Source organism: Cavia porcellus, unplaced genomic scaffold, assembly GCF_034190915.1.
Source record: "Cavia porcellus strain 051 isolate PalLab524CR breed Dunkin Hartley unplaced genomic scaffold, mCavPor4.1 scaffold_8, whole genome shotgun sequence".
NCBI lineage: Eukaryota > Metazoa > Chordata > Mammalia > Rodentia > Caviidae > Cavia > Cavia porcellus.
Window position 1 is genome coordinate 53,776,232 of NW_026947491.1, and position 15,769 is coordinate 53,792,000.

Consider the following 15,769-nt stretch of genomic DNA (forward strand, 5'->3'; position numbering starts at 1 on the left):
TTAGCAATAACAATAGCATCAAGTGCACTTTATACACTGATAAACTGTGTTAATTGTTGATTTTGTACTTTAGTCCATAGGAATTGAGTCTATAGTTATATAATAGAATTGATCATAAACTTGGAGGTTGTGTGCAAAGTGTTTCCATTTGTAGAGTGGTTTTATCCAGTGGTGGGGAAATTTAGGGAGGATAGTGTATAAATTAAAGATAATGAAAGGAAGTAGAATCAAGGCTGGAGGACAATGGATGATTGCAAAATGTTTGAGAAACTAGGGAAGGGGCAGAAAAGAAAGATTTAGAAGCATTCAAAGGATTATTTGAACTTGGTCTCTGGGTTTTGGAAATGGAATTATTTTTCTGTGGCTCGAGTTCTCAGTTGGTTAGGAGAAAGAAAAAAAAAGAGAAAGAAAGAAAGAAGGATGGAAGGAAGGAAGAAAGGAAGGAAGAAGAAAGAAAGAAAAGGAAAGAAGGAAGGAAGGAAGGAAGGAAGGAAGGAAGGAAGGAAGGAAGGAAGGAAGGAAGAAGGAAAAATAAAAAGATCTAAAAATAAGAACATATACAACAAAATGGGGGAAAAGTGCCAGTTACCAAGTCCCGGGGTTCATCCCAAGTTGGTTGCTGTCCTGTAAAGGCCTTTGTCACCTATTGACTTATATTGTTCTCCTTACTTTGAACTTTTCATGGCCCTAATCTTGCCTGTCCATCCTGTGTGCCCTTGTTGGAACTTTTTTGTGAATCTGGCATTCCCTCTGGTCTCTGTGACTTCCTGAGTAGTGTATCTCATGAAGGTAGTGAAGAGACAGGCTATTCTTTGGGCCTTTTTGTGTGGTTCACCTGGATCATGGTGGCAGAGAGGTGCTGTTCACCTGGATCCTTATTCAATTCCAGGATGTGGAATGGCAGTGGGAGGGGCTGCTCTCTTCCATGTCATTTTGTTTTTAAGTTTGATACAATATACCAACATTGGAAAGATTTACATAAATCATTGAACCAATGTTCTTTGAATAAACAGTGCATATTGTTACAAATGATGCATTTACATTACATTCAAGACAGACTATGAGATTTTAATGTAATACAGAATAGTTAATTGATATGATTTAAATTCTACATTTGAAATTATATTTATTTCATAAACTAATATTGTCAATTTTGATGTATTAAGGAAGAAGAATAGCCACCAACCCCCATGACTGAAAAGAATATTGGAATATTATTTCGTTTTCCAGCTATAGAATATCATAAATTTGAACTTTTATATTTTGCAAATAATATAAGTATTATTGCAAAAATAGGCTAAGAGTATAAGGATCTCTATTTTAGGACAGAATATAAAGTATTATGTAAGCATAAAAATCAACAATACTCATAATTTTTATTTAAAAGTTTATTTGTTTTACAAAATCTTATTTTTATTTACACCAATAGATTATTAGTCTTTAATTACTGTATTCATAAATTTTAATGTCTACTTTGATTTATAGCATCAAATATACATGTAAACTATATATTCAATACACACAAACACACAAGTTCAATAGGCTCAACAGTTTGAAGATTGTAAATTGGCTTTGAAACCTAAATCTTTCAGTACTCCTAGGATGATAAAATGTGGGATTTTAGTGTTATCAGTTTTCTTGAATCATATTTCTAAATAATGACATATAAAAAGTAAATGGGGAAGAATATTTCAAAGAAATGTTAATGCAAATTTATAAAATATTTTATTTGGATATATCATAATTTTATTTTATATTTATGTAACTTTAGGAAAATGACATAAAACAGCCTCTTTCTCTTATCTAACTTAACGACTTTTTGGGCAAAATATGTATGTTAGTGAGAACAAAGTTGCATGTTGTTTCAAAACATAACTTAAAGCCAGTATGAAATTATCAATTATTAGTAAATAGCAGGCTCATTAATGTTCCTGACTTTCATTAAATATTTAAGACTGTAGATTCCATTTTTCTTTTGAAAAATGCACTTGGTAATGTTTACATAATCAGCAAGCTAAGTAAAATACTATTAATTATTTTACAGAACATTGGTTTTAGTGGAAGCAAAACTATATAATGTTTTTTCCCTTAAAAGTCTTCACTTAAATGATACAACATTTAATCTCAATGTAATGGCATTTGACAAAAGACTGACCTCTTAATATAAGAGCACTGATAAACTTTACTGATGAATTTGAAAGGCATTAACTCACTATAAGTAAGGTACATAGACAGGTATAGTGTTTTTAAATTAAGTTACATGTATTTTGACACATACTTTTGTACACACAGTATATTAAAATGAAAATGTAACATTTATATATTCTTAGATATGAAAAAAAAACTTCTGTGACTTATGTATATGCTAGAAAATCTGGCAGTATTTACTGGGTAACTGATATTTTTGTGAATAAAGATTAGTAGGCAATTTAAAAGGATGACTAATTATGTTGTTTTCCCAAGCTAACAATAGTTTATCATACACAAAATCAACTGTTCATCATGCATCTAATATAGAAGTTTGTAATATCTTAAAGAAAACCATTTCTCTTGCAACATGGTTTTCCAAATAGAATAAAATTGTATCATTCCAATACTTGGAAATGTTTGGCATGGCCATTTTCAATGGCAAATTTGTTTTTCTTTTAATTGTATTAACCTGCCTAAAAGTGAACTCTAATGTTCTTTTTTTACATAATTTTTGTACAATATTATATGCAAACTCATTTTATTGCTTTTTTTTTAACAAACTGAGACCTCTAGGCAACTCTCCAGCAACTTCATCATCATAATTTTTTCTAATGGGACATGTTCAGTTCACATCTTAGTATTCCATGTTGTTAATTCATCAAATACTTTCAATTTTTTGTTATCAAATATGTGATGCTTATCAATATGAAGTGATCTTTAACGTCATTACTGCAGTTGTTTGGGGGCACTACTAATCCTGATGGTGAATTTAAATAATACAGTTTTTCTTATGGGTCCATTCACTGTCTCTTTGTATCTCTCCTTGTACATTCTTACACTTTAACATATAGCAATATTGATATTAGGCCCATTAATAAGGTCCAACCACTTTTAAATTTTTAAGAAAAAGAAACAGTCCTGCATCTATCGTAGCCCATATTTGAGTATTTTTTGAAGGCAGAGTCTTTGAGGTTCTGGTTTGTATTGAGTTATGCTGGAGGAGCCTGATACTGGATTTCCAGTCCAGTAGCTGGACATAATTTACTCCTTCTTTCATGACTGGGAAGCATTTCTCTGTATGCTAATTGCTTGGAGTTCAAGAGAGTGATGCAGGCAATTTTGTATTTCTTGCCTTCATTAACATTTTTTCTTGTTCTAAAATTAGATGCTGCGGTCAGTCACTGCATTTCCTAAATTTTGCAATGGTAGTTTCATGTCTTCAGAGCAGTTCAAATTGTTTTTGTTGGAAAAAGATAATTTAAGTGTCCTGTCTGCCTCAGTCATTAACATATATAGCTATATAGTGTTTTTAAATTAAGGTACATGAATTTTTGACACATTCTTTCATACACATAGTACATTATAATGAAAATGTAACATTTATATATTTTTAGATATGAAAAAAATTTATGTGACTTATTTTGTTCTGCTATTCACTTCATTGAGATAGTTTAAAACCAAACCTCCAGAGGTATGCCTATATTTTATTGTATGTGATTGAAATTAAAAGACAAAACAAAACTGCAGATGTTAAATAATGTGAAAAATTGAAAACATTGGATGTATTAATTTTATATCAGACATAACACAGACATATTTCCAGAAATATATTTGTGAGAACAACTACTACTACTACATTTTATCTGTCTCTTTTTCTAAGTACATAAAACACACACACATATATCTCTAGTAATATCTATCTACCTCTATATATTTTAAATTATCTTTTGAACTGAAAATAATACTTTCCAAAATTATGATCCATGTATATAAATATATGATATATATGTGTGTGTGTGTGTGTGTGTGTGTGTGTGTGTCTGTGTGTGTGTGTATATGTATTATCCTATGCAAATATTTGAAATCATGAAATGGGATAAAGCTATTCTTTCATAATTAATATGTTAAAATAAAGTAATAGTATTTTCAATATATGTAAACATTCTTACAAACCAATATATCTCAAGTAAACACATAAACACACTTTTTTAAAAATATGAAATTTATTGATGCAATGCACAAGTGTTGATTACTAATAAAAATATTACTTTTATATTTTGTATTATACTCATAGCCTTATTTTCATACGGCAATGGATCATAATTTAAGAAAGTATTATTTTAATTTCAAAGGATAATTTTAAAGTACGCTCATTATCATTAATCCCCTTAGCACATTCCAAAACATGATTCTAAGAAATTTAAAAGGTATAACATAATTGTATTTGGTTGCAACTGTAAGTTTCCTAATAAATTTGCTGTATGAAAATTTTGTGCTCATGGAGCATGTGTTTAATAGGCATCTAATATGATATGCTGTCATACCATACTGTACCAATGTAAATTCTCTTGAATTTGACACATGTGTATATGGTTAGCAGTATGGAATCTTACTTTTTCCCTTGGATATCCATAAGTACTGTAATTTGCATTTATACTCTGTAAAATGAAATGGTATTGTAAGCTTATGACAAAAAGCTTAAGCCAATAAAAAAATTAAACATGATATATTAGAATTATATGTGATATAAAGCATGCAAATATTAATTTTTAGACTAACGTTAAAAATAAAACAACATTTCACAATGCAAGTAGGCATTTTACAAAAAAATAGTAGATTTGACATATTTTTTAATTCTAATTTTAATGATATCTTCAATATAGTGGATCAAGTAATATTCTATGGCATTTCCTCATGTTCTGAGTCCCTATTTACCATGTAAATAGTGAGAGTAGAATTAGCCTAATGAAGTACATAACTGCACGCAGTTATACATCCCAGATGAATGTGTTCAGCATCTGATGTTTCTTCCTGTCACTGGAGAACAACAAAAAATACAAAGTTATATCATTTGCTTCGTATAACATAACTGAATCTTGTTTCATTTGTTTTACTTGAAGTAACACATCTGGCATAGCAAGTAATACTGGAATTGTTATTTTAGGTGCATTCATAATAACTCATCATCATCATTTGCCACAGTCCATCCATTATATGCTGAAGGCCAAATAATGAATGAAATGAGAATACAATGAGACAAACAATTTTTTGTCCTTTAACTCTGACAATGACACTAATCACTTTCATATCCCTAAGGCATGCTATTATGTTATTTGTTCGATTTCCTTTTGTGATGAGAGGATGAAGGAACATGACACATCAAGTAACCAGTGTGAATATTCTGCTAAGCACTAAGAATTTCCTGTTTATTTGGAAGGTAGAGAAATGACACCTGTGTAGTTTTGTGTCCTAAGCAGGCACATTGTAAGACAAATAATAAGGCAGATTTTTATTTTTTCCTTGGCCTTCTTATACACGTATTCTACAAGAGAACCCATGATGTTCCCAGGTGTTGTTTCCTTGGTGTCAATGTTAAATTAGACCCAGTGCATAAGTATTACTCTTTCCTCATAAATAACTACCCAAGTATATGGAAATAGGCTGTTTTGGAGGGGGCCTGTATACTCATACATAAAGGATTCAAACTTTGTATACATGCAGGCAATACTTCCAGAAAAGGCAGCATCCATTTGGCTATGGGTGATTGTCTGAATATGAGAATAGTTGTATAACGTTATTAGCTAACACATCAGGTAAAGCTGATCTTGCTTCATTCTAAGTGTTGTTCTTTATGAATGTATTTTTGTTAATCAAGTGTACAAAGGTTAAACATTTAAAAGTGAAACACATATATTGTTGGAATTACTTCAAATTTTGCTGTCATTTTATAATAATATGGAAAGTTGTATTAAAATTAATAAATAAGTTATGACTCATTTATCTAAATATATAAATATAATATTGCTGAATAAATTAATTTAGTTGTTGTATTGTATTTCACTTCTCCTGATTATACTTTAATGAAATTCAGGTTTTAATTTAAATTCTTATCAAAAAACCACACACATACTATTACTTTACATTAATGGTTTTTAGAGAAGATTTAGGAATCAAAGTTAGATATCTTAACTCCTGTCCACTATTCTCGTAAGAGCAGTGAAATTTAAGTTGGTATCAACCGCATTTTATGTTGTCTTTATCACTCCTGAAACTATTAAGATTCACATGTAACATTTTCTCACTTGACAAATATATTTGCTATATAAATACATTTTTTATATTTACAAATGCTAACATTTTAATGAATGTTCCATAGTATTTTTTTAAATATAGAGAATTAATAGGTCCAATAATAGTATATCTCCACAATCCCCAAAACGTCACAACAAATAGAGGTCTCTTTTCCTTTATCATAAAACAGAACCACACTGAACCTTCTTAAAGAGAATAGCATATAAAAGACTTCTGTCCAGGTAATTAGCATTGGCCTGAATAAAATCATCACATATGTCCTCTTTGTTAATTCAGCTCTTTGTTTAGGCATGACAGTGGATTGACTTTAACTTTAACTTACAGTTCATCTTTCTTTCTAAGGAAAAGAACATCTGTTAGAACACAAGAGTTTAAAGAGGGACAGGGAAATCATAGAAGGAGGCTAAATGATGAAGATCAGAGAGATGAACTCTGGAAACAAATCAGTGTGATCCTTGCATGAATTGAAAACATAAAACTAAATTTAATTTTGGGATAAATCAATTGCATACCACTTAGTAACACCTAGTAGTGAGTGGACCAAGTATTATTAGAACTATTCTCACACTAGTCCACTGCGATAACCTGAAACCATCTGAAAATTTCAGAACACGATACATATATGGACTGCTGTACTTCAAAGGAAACTAACTATAGGAACAGTGCCCCAGACCTTTCATTATGTGGATCAATAAATTAACCACATAACCATAAAATGTGTTAAAACCATACAAAGAAATTAAAAATCTACAAATAAAATTCAGATCTCCTGCCCCTGAATCTTGAGCTCATTCTATTACTGTTTTGGGTTGAAGTTTAAAATTTTATGCTACTCATTTATTCATACTAGAAATCGTATATTTTCTTATTCATGCCTATTATCACAACACATTACAATAATAAGTATGTGTCCACAATTTTGTATATGAAAGAAATATAAATATTTTAGATTTAACTTAAAAGAGATTTTAGGGATTTCTTTGTAATAGTGTATCTTTGAGCAAAGTGAGAAAAAGCACTTACCTGTTAAAGGTACATAAGTCTATGCTTATGTATATTTTAGCAATCTTAGACAAAATAACACTACCTTTGTCTTTATTTAGCAAAAACATAATTTAACGTGTTCCCTAAAGCAAACATTAAAAAAAGGAAGGAAAACTTTTAAATTTGTATTCACAAGTTGTATCTCTATCTGGAAGATATTTACCAAGAAGCCAAGTCAAATTAATGTTTTTAAAATCAACAGACTTATAAAAGCAAATGTATTTAGATGGTCTTTAAAACTATATTACAATGACTTCCATCTTATATTGCTTATTTTTATATGTTCTATTATTAATTAAATATTCTCAAATTATTTATTTATTGTACTGAAAATCAAATTCAGGAATTCAAATAATTTTTAAAAGCAATACTTTCTTGTTATACTCAATTGTGGTAGCAATAACAATTGTAGATTTAAGTTATTCATATTTTAAAATGTAAACAATTATACATTGGATGTAGTGGATAAGAAACTCATATTAATCACAAATAAAATGACTAATGTATAATAGGCTTGTTGTAGAACACTGTTATTCATTGTAAACTAGTAGATTATTAGTTACTTGTGTAAGGCATAGATAATATGTTATTGTTTAATCTATGTGTCTTCAATTGCAATGATAAAGTAAACAGTAAAATATGTAACAGGAATTTATAGTGAAATATATGATAGGAGTTTATTATGTCTTATAAAGTAAGAAATTAGGATTTAGTTCTCTGCTATATATTTTTAATTATTGATCAATGTCTTTCACAAAGAACACAGCCATTTAATATCTTTCTATTTCACTTCCTGAAGATACTGCCTTGTTTCCTTCTTTATGGTGAGAATATCACGCAGTGTACTACTGCCTAGGTGCTTGGCTGGATTTCTACTCTACTCCGATCTCCATTTCAGGACAGAATATCGGAGGGCCAGAAGTTACTTTTTGTTTAGGCTGCTCAAACTAGCTGAATCTTGATGGCCACCTGAGTAACAGCCAGATGACCTTTACTTCATGATTATCTAATTTCCATGATAATATACATAGACACTGGCCTTCATGACTGGAAGCACCAGACCATTAACGGAAAAAACAAACAAACAAACAAACAAAAAAAATAGTGATGATACTTGAGATCTGAGAAGTTCAAGAAAAGACCTGCATTTTCCTCCCCCTCTTCAGACTTTCCTCTTCCCCCTTCTCTGCTCTTCTGTTTCTACGACCTCTCAAAGCTAAGTGAGTTGAGAAGTTGATTTGTGAGCCAAAGTTTCTGCTTTTTGATTTTTTGGCTGTTGAATAAAGCTTTTGATGTTGACTCTCAGTTTGTTTCATTGTTAGCAGTACAGAACCTGATGGAAAAATATTCCTTTTTGGAGGATTTCCCTCTTTCATTCAAAGAGAGAGCAACATTTGTTGATAACACGAAGATGAATGTTACTTCTTCAGACACTAAATCTATGCTCAATACAGGAAGTATTGAACAAAGGAGGCCAGGGCCACACCAGACACAATGCCTTGCTTAATAAGGAAGTCAAAAGTTTTGTTTTATGGAGCCAGTGAATCCTACAGTGAAGCCAAACAATTGAAAGGCCTGCCTCATGCACATTGATTTCAAACACTATATGAATAAACAAGAAAGATCACCGTGCATGTGAGGAACATATCCAAGAAAAATGTCATAGAAATCAAAACAAAAATCAAAGGAAGGATAACATAGCCTTGAGAACACTGGTATTCCAACAATTAAACCACTCGGTGGAATAAAGCTACCTATTGCAGCAACAAAAATTGTGAATGATGTTATTCTAGAATAAAGGCAATTAAGGAATGGATAATGAGTCAACATTATATCTACACTTACTACACTTATGGATTTCAGAGACTGGTAACACCAATAGATCAGATTTTTTAAAATGTCTTATTGGAAAAAATAATGAATCAAATTTAATATGGCATGAAAGATAGGAAACAGAAAAACAGTGTTTACTTTATACATGTGTTGTGCAAGACTTTGTATGTATGTTTTATTATTTAAGGGACCAGGCTTGATAAAACCTAGGCTTGTTAAATTCTAATTCTCATGTGCTTTCTAATTCCCATCATGTAGGTTTGTTCATATAAGAGGAAGAAAAAAAAAGAAATATAAATTCATGAGTATTTAAAAGTATAATTATATGTAGAAATTCATAATAAAAATCATATGAAGAATATTTAGGGGCTTAAATATTACAAATTCACTATGAGCCAAGGATTATTAAAGATACCCAAAGTTCTCTACTCACTCAGAAGCTACTTCAAAAGAATAATATTCAATTCTGAAGGAATTTATTATATGACACTAACCAAATTGCCTGCAGTAGTTATAATTTTCATAAGCTACACATTTGTATGTACAGATATCAGAACTGTGCCTTTTGATTTCTATATGAAATTTATCTGTATCTTATGTTTCTATTTCAACTTACTACCAACAGCCTGATTTAGATATTGTCGGGAAAACCAACAGAACTTCAAGGATTATTTTCAATTGTTTAATATTTAAATTATTCAGCACACTTTTCTTTCCATAGAGTTATATCTGGGAACCATATAAATATCTCATGTATTTCTATGATATTGGGGAATGGAGTAAAATAGTTGGTTTTTAGATCAGTTCTGTTTAGTTTCCTGAGAGACGCATTATTGTCTTTGATTTTTAGGATTTCCCGACTGTGGTGTCTGCTGAAGAGACAGTGTCTGCTCACTTCCAACATTAAAATCTAGTGGGTCATATTGAGACATCTCTGGATAGTTATTATTGTAGCTGTGGCCTGTGTCTTCAGTAATTGACTTCTTTCCTTTAGTACTTGTCTGGAAGAATACTGGTGGTAATGTCCCTAATCGATATTTAAACATCAAGAGAAATGCTGATTCATTTTCGGTAGGAATTCTAGACCTTTTTATTTTTTAACCTTTGCAAAATTACTGATTCCAGAATAGCAAATGGCCTTGAATACATGTCCACATCTACTTCTCTTGAGATAGGAAATAATCCCCTGGGGACTTCTCTATTACTTTTCTCTCTGTATGTCAAAATTAAAAAATAAGAACTGAACTTTGGTCAGAAATGAGAGGGGAGACACTTTCTTTAAGAAGAAGGTGCGCCTGCCAGTGGAGTGAATCCAGCAGAGGCCTGGAACTGTCTTCTTCACCTGGGGGCCAGGCCCCAGCTTCCTGTCGGACAAGTGGGTCCAGTGGAGGCAGGGAACCCCACCCCATACCAGCAAACACTCTTCTTCACCTGGGGACCAGGCTCCAGCTTCCTGTCAGATAGGTAAGTCCAGCAGAGGCCCCGAACTGTCTTTTTCGCCTGGGGGTCAGGCTCCCGCTTCCTGTCCAAGGAGTCCATCAGAGGCGGGGAACCCCGCCCCAGTCTGGCAAACTCTTTTCTTCCCCTGGGGGCAAGGGTTCGGCTTCCTATATGGTTGAGTGGGTCCAGAGGAGGCAGGGAGACCTGTCTTAACCCGTGGAGCTCTCTTCTTCCCCTGGGGACCAGGCTCTGACTTCCTGTGGAAATCAGTGAGTAAGGAGGGGGCAGGGAATTCCATCCCAGCCTGGCTGACCTCTCTCCCTCATGTGGAACAACACTTGAAGCTCGAAAATATAGGAAAATGACAAAACGAAAGACCAAAATGCAGTCTGAAACATCCAGCCCATCCTAAGAAAGCCTAGGAGCCATGTGCATAGAAGAAAATACATGCCACATAACTGAAATACCTGAAATAATAGTAACTGAAATAAAGAAGCAACTCTGGGAAGCCTTAAAGGAATTCAAACTAGAAATAATCTCTCAGGTAAGAGAAGAAATGATAAAAGAAACAAAGGCGATGCTGAACATTTCTAAAGAAGACACAGTTAAAAAATTGGAGGAGGTAAACAAAAAGATAGAATCCCTGGATGAAGAAACAAACAGAATATATAAAGCAGATACAAAGAGATATACAGGAAATCAAAAACTCCATCGAAAGCTGTAAAAACCGCCTCAATGAATGTGAAGATAGAATTTCAGACCTGAAAGACAAGATTGCAGCCAGTGAACAGGAAAGGAAAGATCTTTTGAAAATAACAGGAAATCAGGAAATAACAATTCAACACCTGTAAGATGACGCAAAGCAGAGCAACATAAGGTTAATAGGGATAAATGAAAAACAAGGGAATAACATAAAGGATGTCAACAGGATATTTAGAAAAGTAATAGCTGAAAATTTCCCAAAGATGAGATTGGAAACTGATATCAAGATCAATGAAGCATACAGAACTCCAAATAACTATAATCAAAATAAAACTACACCCAGACACATAATAATGGCCCTTCCAGAAACTGAACAAAAGAATAGAATATTAAAAGCTGTCAGAGAGAAAAGACAGATCACCTATAAAAGAAAACCTATTAGAATCATAGCAGACTTTTCAGCACAAACAATAAAGTCAAGAAGAGCATGGAGTGAAGTATTTCAGATCCTAAAGGAAAATGATTTCCAACCTAGACTGATATACCATGCAAAACTGCCCTTCAAAATGGATGGAGAAATAAGATACTTCCATGACAAAGAACAGCTGAAAAACTACATGATCACTAAGCCAACCCTGCAAAGAATACTGAAAGACAGCCTACATACATTTAGGAAAAAAACATTAAACAAAGCAGACAATTAAAAAGAACTGAAAAATAAAGATGCAACAGCAGAAAGATAACGTCAACAATAAACCAAATTATAACAGTTATAACCATTAATGTAAATGGTCTCAATGCAGCAATTAAGAGAAACAGATTGGCAGAATGGATCAAGAAACAAAACCCAACCATATGTTGTCTACAAGAAACCCATCTAACCCAAAAGGATACTCACAGACTGAAAGTCAAAGGATGGAAAACAATACTTCATGCCACAGGAACCTCCAAAAAAGCAGGGGTGGCCATTCTGTTTGCAGGCAATGTGAACTTCAAGCCAATAATGATTAGAAGGGATAAAGAAGGTCACGACATAATGGTTAGGGGAAAACTCCAAGAGAAAGAGATAACTATCTTAAATATATATGCACCAAATTCCAGAGCACTCAGTTATATAAAACAAGTACTAACAGAAATGAAAAACCAAGTTAACAGTGACACAATTCTAACAGGAGATCTTAACATACCATTGACACCAATGGACAAATCAACCAAACAGAAAATCAGCAAAGAAATAAAAGAACTGAATCGTACCCATGAACAAATAGACTTAGTAGACATATACAGAGTATTCTGCCCAACAACAACAGAATACACATTATTCTTAGCACTGCATGGGTCATTTTCTAAAACTGATCATATATTAATTCACAAAACATATTTAAATAAATGCAAAAGAGTTGAAATCATCCCTTGCATGCTTTTGGACCATAGCACTACGAAATTAGAAATTAATGATGAAAGATACTACGAAATTCCCACAAACACATGGAAACTGAATAGCCCACTCTTGAGTAATCAGTGGGTCACAGAGGAAATTAAAGAAGAAATTAAACACTACCTACAAGAAAATGAAAACACAAATACAACTTACCTGAATCTGTGGGATGCATTGAAGGCCATCCTCAGAGGAAAATTTATTGCACTGAGTTCCTACATCAGGAAAACAGAACGAATACAAATAAATAAATTGATGTTACACCTAAAACATCTAGAAAAAGAAGAGCAAGTGAAGCCCAAAGCCAAAAGAAGAGAAGAAATTATAAAAATCAGAGCAGAAATCAATGCAATAGAGACAAAAAAAAATCCAAAAAAATCAATGAATCAGAGAGTTTGTTCTTTGAAGGAATAAATAAAATTGATAAGCCCCTAATCAACCTTATTTAAAAAAGGGAAGAAAAAGCTCAAATTCATGCAATAAGGAATGAAAGAGGAGAAATCACTACAGACCCTATAGAAATGCGGTAAATCATCAACACCTATTTCGAAAACCTCTACTCTCAAAGGTTTGATAACACAGAGGAAATAGACAGATTCCTAGAAGCATATAAAGTACCAAAACTAGGCCATGAAGATGTAAAACTACTGAATAACCCAATTTCTATTAATGAAATCGAAAACATAATTAAGTCTTTACTTACAAAGAAGAGCCCAGGCCCAGACGGATTCACTGCAGAATTCTACAAGAAATAAAAAGAAAACCTAATGCCAACACTCCTCAAACTCTTCAATGAAATTGAAAGGGAAGAATCCTTGCTAAATCGTTCCTAGAAGCAAATATTACTGTAGTACCAAAACCTGAAAAGGACCCAACTGGAAAAGAGAACTACAGACCAATCTCCCTAATGAACACAGATGCAAAAATCCTCAATAAAATATTGGCAAATAGGATACAGGAAATCATCAAGAAGATCATACACCATGACCAAGTGGGAATCATCCCAGGCATCCATGGGATGGTTCAATACACGTAAATCAATAAATGTAATATAACATAATAGAGCCAAAAGTAAGAACCACATGATCATTTCTATAGATGCAGAAAAAGCTTTTAATAAGGTCCAACATTTATTCATGATAAGAACCTTGCAGAAAATTGGAATAGATGGTCTTTAACTCAATATAATAAAGGCCATTTATGACAAACCAACAGCCAATATCATACTAAATGGCCAAAAATTGAAGGCCTTTACTTTAAAATCAGGCACAAGTAAGGATGTCCCTTATCACTGCTCCTATTTAATATAGTGCTGGAAATACTAGCCAGAGCAGTTAGACAAGAGAGAGAAATAAAAGGCATAAAGATAGTAAAAGAAGAAGTTAAGCTATCAGTATTTGCAGATGACATGATACTCTATGTAAAGCTCCCCAAAACTCTATTGAAAGACTGCCAGATATAATAAATAAATTCAGTAATGTAGCTGGATATAAAATCAATACTCAAAAATCCTATACACTAACAACAAAGTCACAGAGAGGGAAATAAGAGAAGCCACACCTTTCACACTAGCAACCAAAAAAATATCTAGGAATCACTCTCACAAAAGAAGTGAAAGACCTGTACAAGGAAAATTATAATACACTGAAAAATGAAATTGAAGATGATCTCAGAAAATGGAAAGACATCCCTTCCTCATGGATAGGAAGAATAAATATTGTGAAAATGACCATTCTCGCAAAACTTTTATACAGACTCAATGCAATCCCGATAATAATACCATCAACATACCTCACAGAACTTGAGAAATCGCTCCTAAAATTCATCTGGAGCAAGAAGAGACCTAGAATAGAAAGGACAGTTCTAAGCAGCAAAGGCATGGCAGGAGGTATCAAAATCCCTGACTTGAAGTTATACTACAAAGCAACAGTAGTAAAATCAACATGGTACTGGAACCAAAACAGAGCTGAAGATCAGTGGAATAGATTAGAAGATACAACCACAACTACAAACACACTCAACCACCTTATCTTCGATAAAGGGGCCAAACATGTTCACTGGGAGAACGACAGTCTCTTTAATAAATGGTGCTGGAAAAACTGGCTCTCCATATGCCGAAAACTAAAACTAGACCCAGGCCTATCACCATGTACTAAAATAAAATCTAAATGGATCAAAGATCGAAATATTAAAAAAGAAACACTAAATCTATTCGAAGACAAATTGGGTAAAAACCTTGAAGATACAGGAGTAGGTAGAGAATTCATGAATAGGACTCAAACCACGCTGGAAATACTTCCCAGGATCAATAACTGGATCACCTCTTATTGAAAAGTTCCTCCACATCAAAAGAAATCTCCAGCATACTGAAAAGAAAACCCACAAACTGGGAAAAAAATCTTAGTGAACTGCCCCTCAGACAAAGGACTTCTGTCTAAAACATATAAAGAATTTTAAAAAATCAGACCCCTAAAATTCAAAGACCCAATCCAAAAGAGAGCATCTGATATAAGTAAACAATTCTCTGATGAAGAAATACAAATGGCAAATAAATATATGAAAAAATGTTCATCATTAGTCATTAGAGAAATGCAAATTAAAACCACACTGAGATTTCATCTCACTCCTGAAAGAATGGCCAAGATCAAGAAAACCACCAAAAACAAATGCTGGAGAGGCTGTGGGGAAAAAGGAACTCTCCTGCACTGTTGGTGGGAGTGTAGACTAGTGCAACCATGGTGAAGGTCAGTCTGGAGATTTCTCAGAAAACTGGGACTGGAAGCCCCATTTGACCCAGCTATACCACTTCTCAGCATATTTCCAGAAGAACTGAAAGCATCATACCACAGCGATATATGTGCACCCATATTTATAGCAGCACAATTTGTAATAGCCACATCTTGGAAACAACCTAAGTGCCCATCAACTGAAGAATGGATAAAAAAGTTGTAGTATTTTTATATAATGGAATACTACTCAGCTAAAAAGAATGATCACATTGAGACATTTATAAATAAATGGATGCAGCTT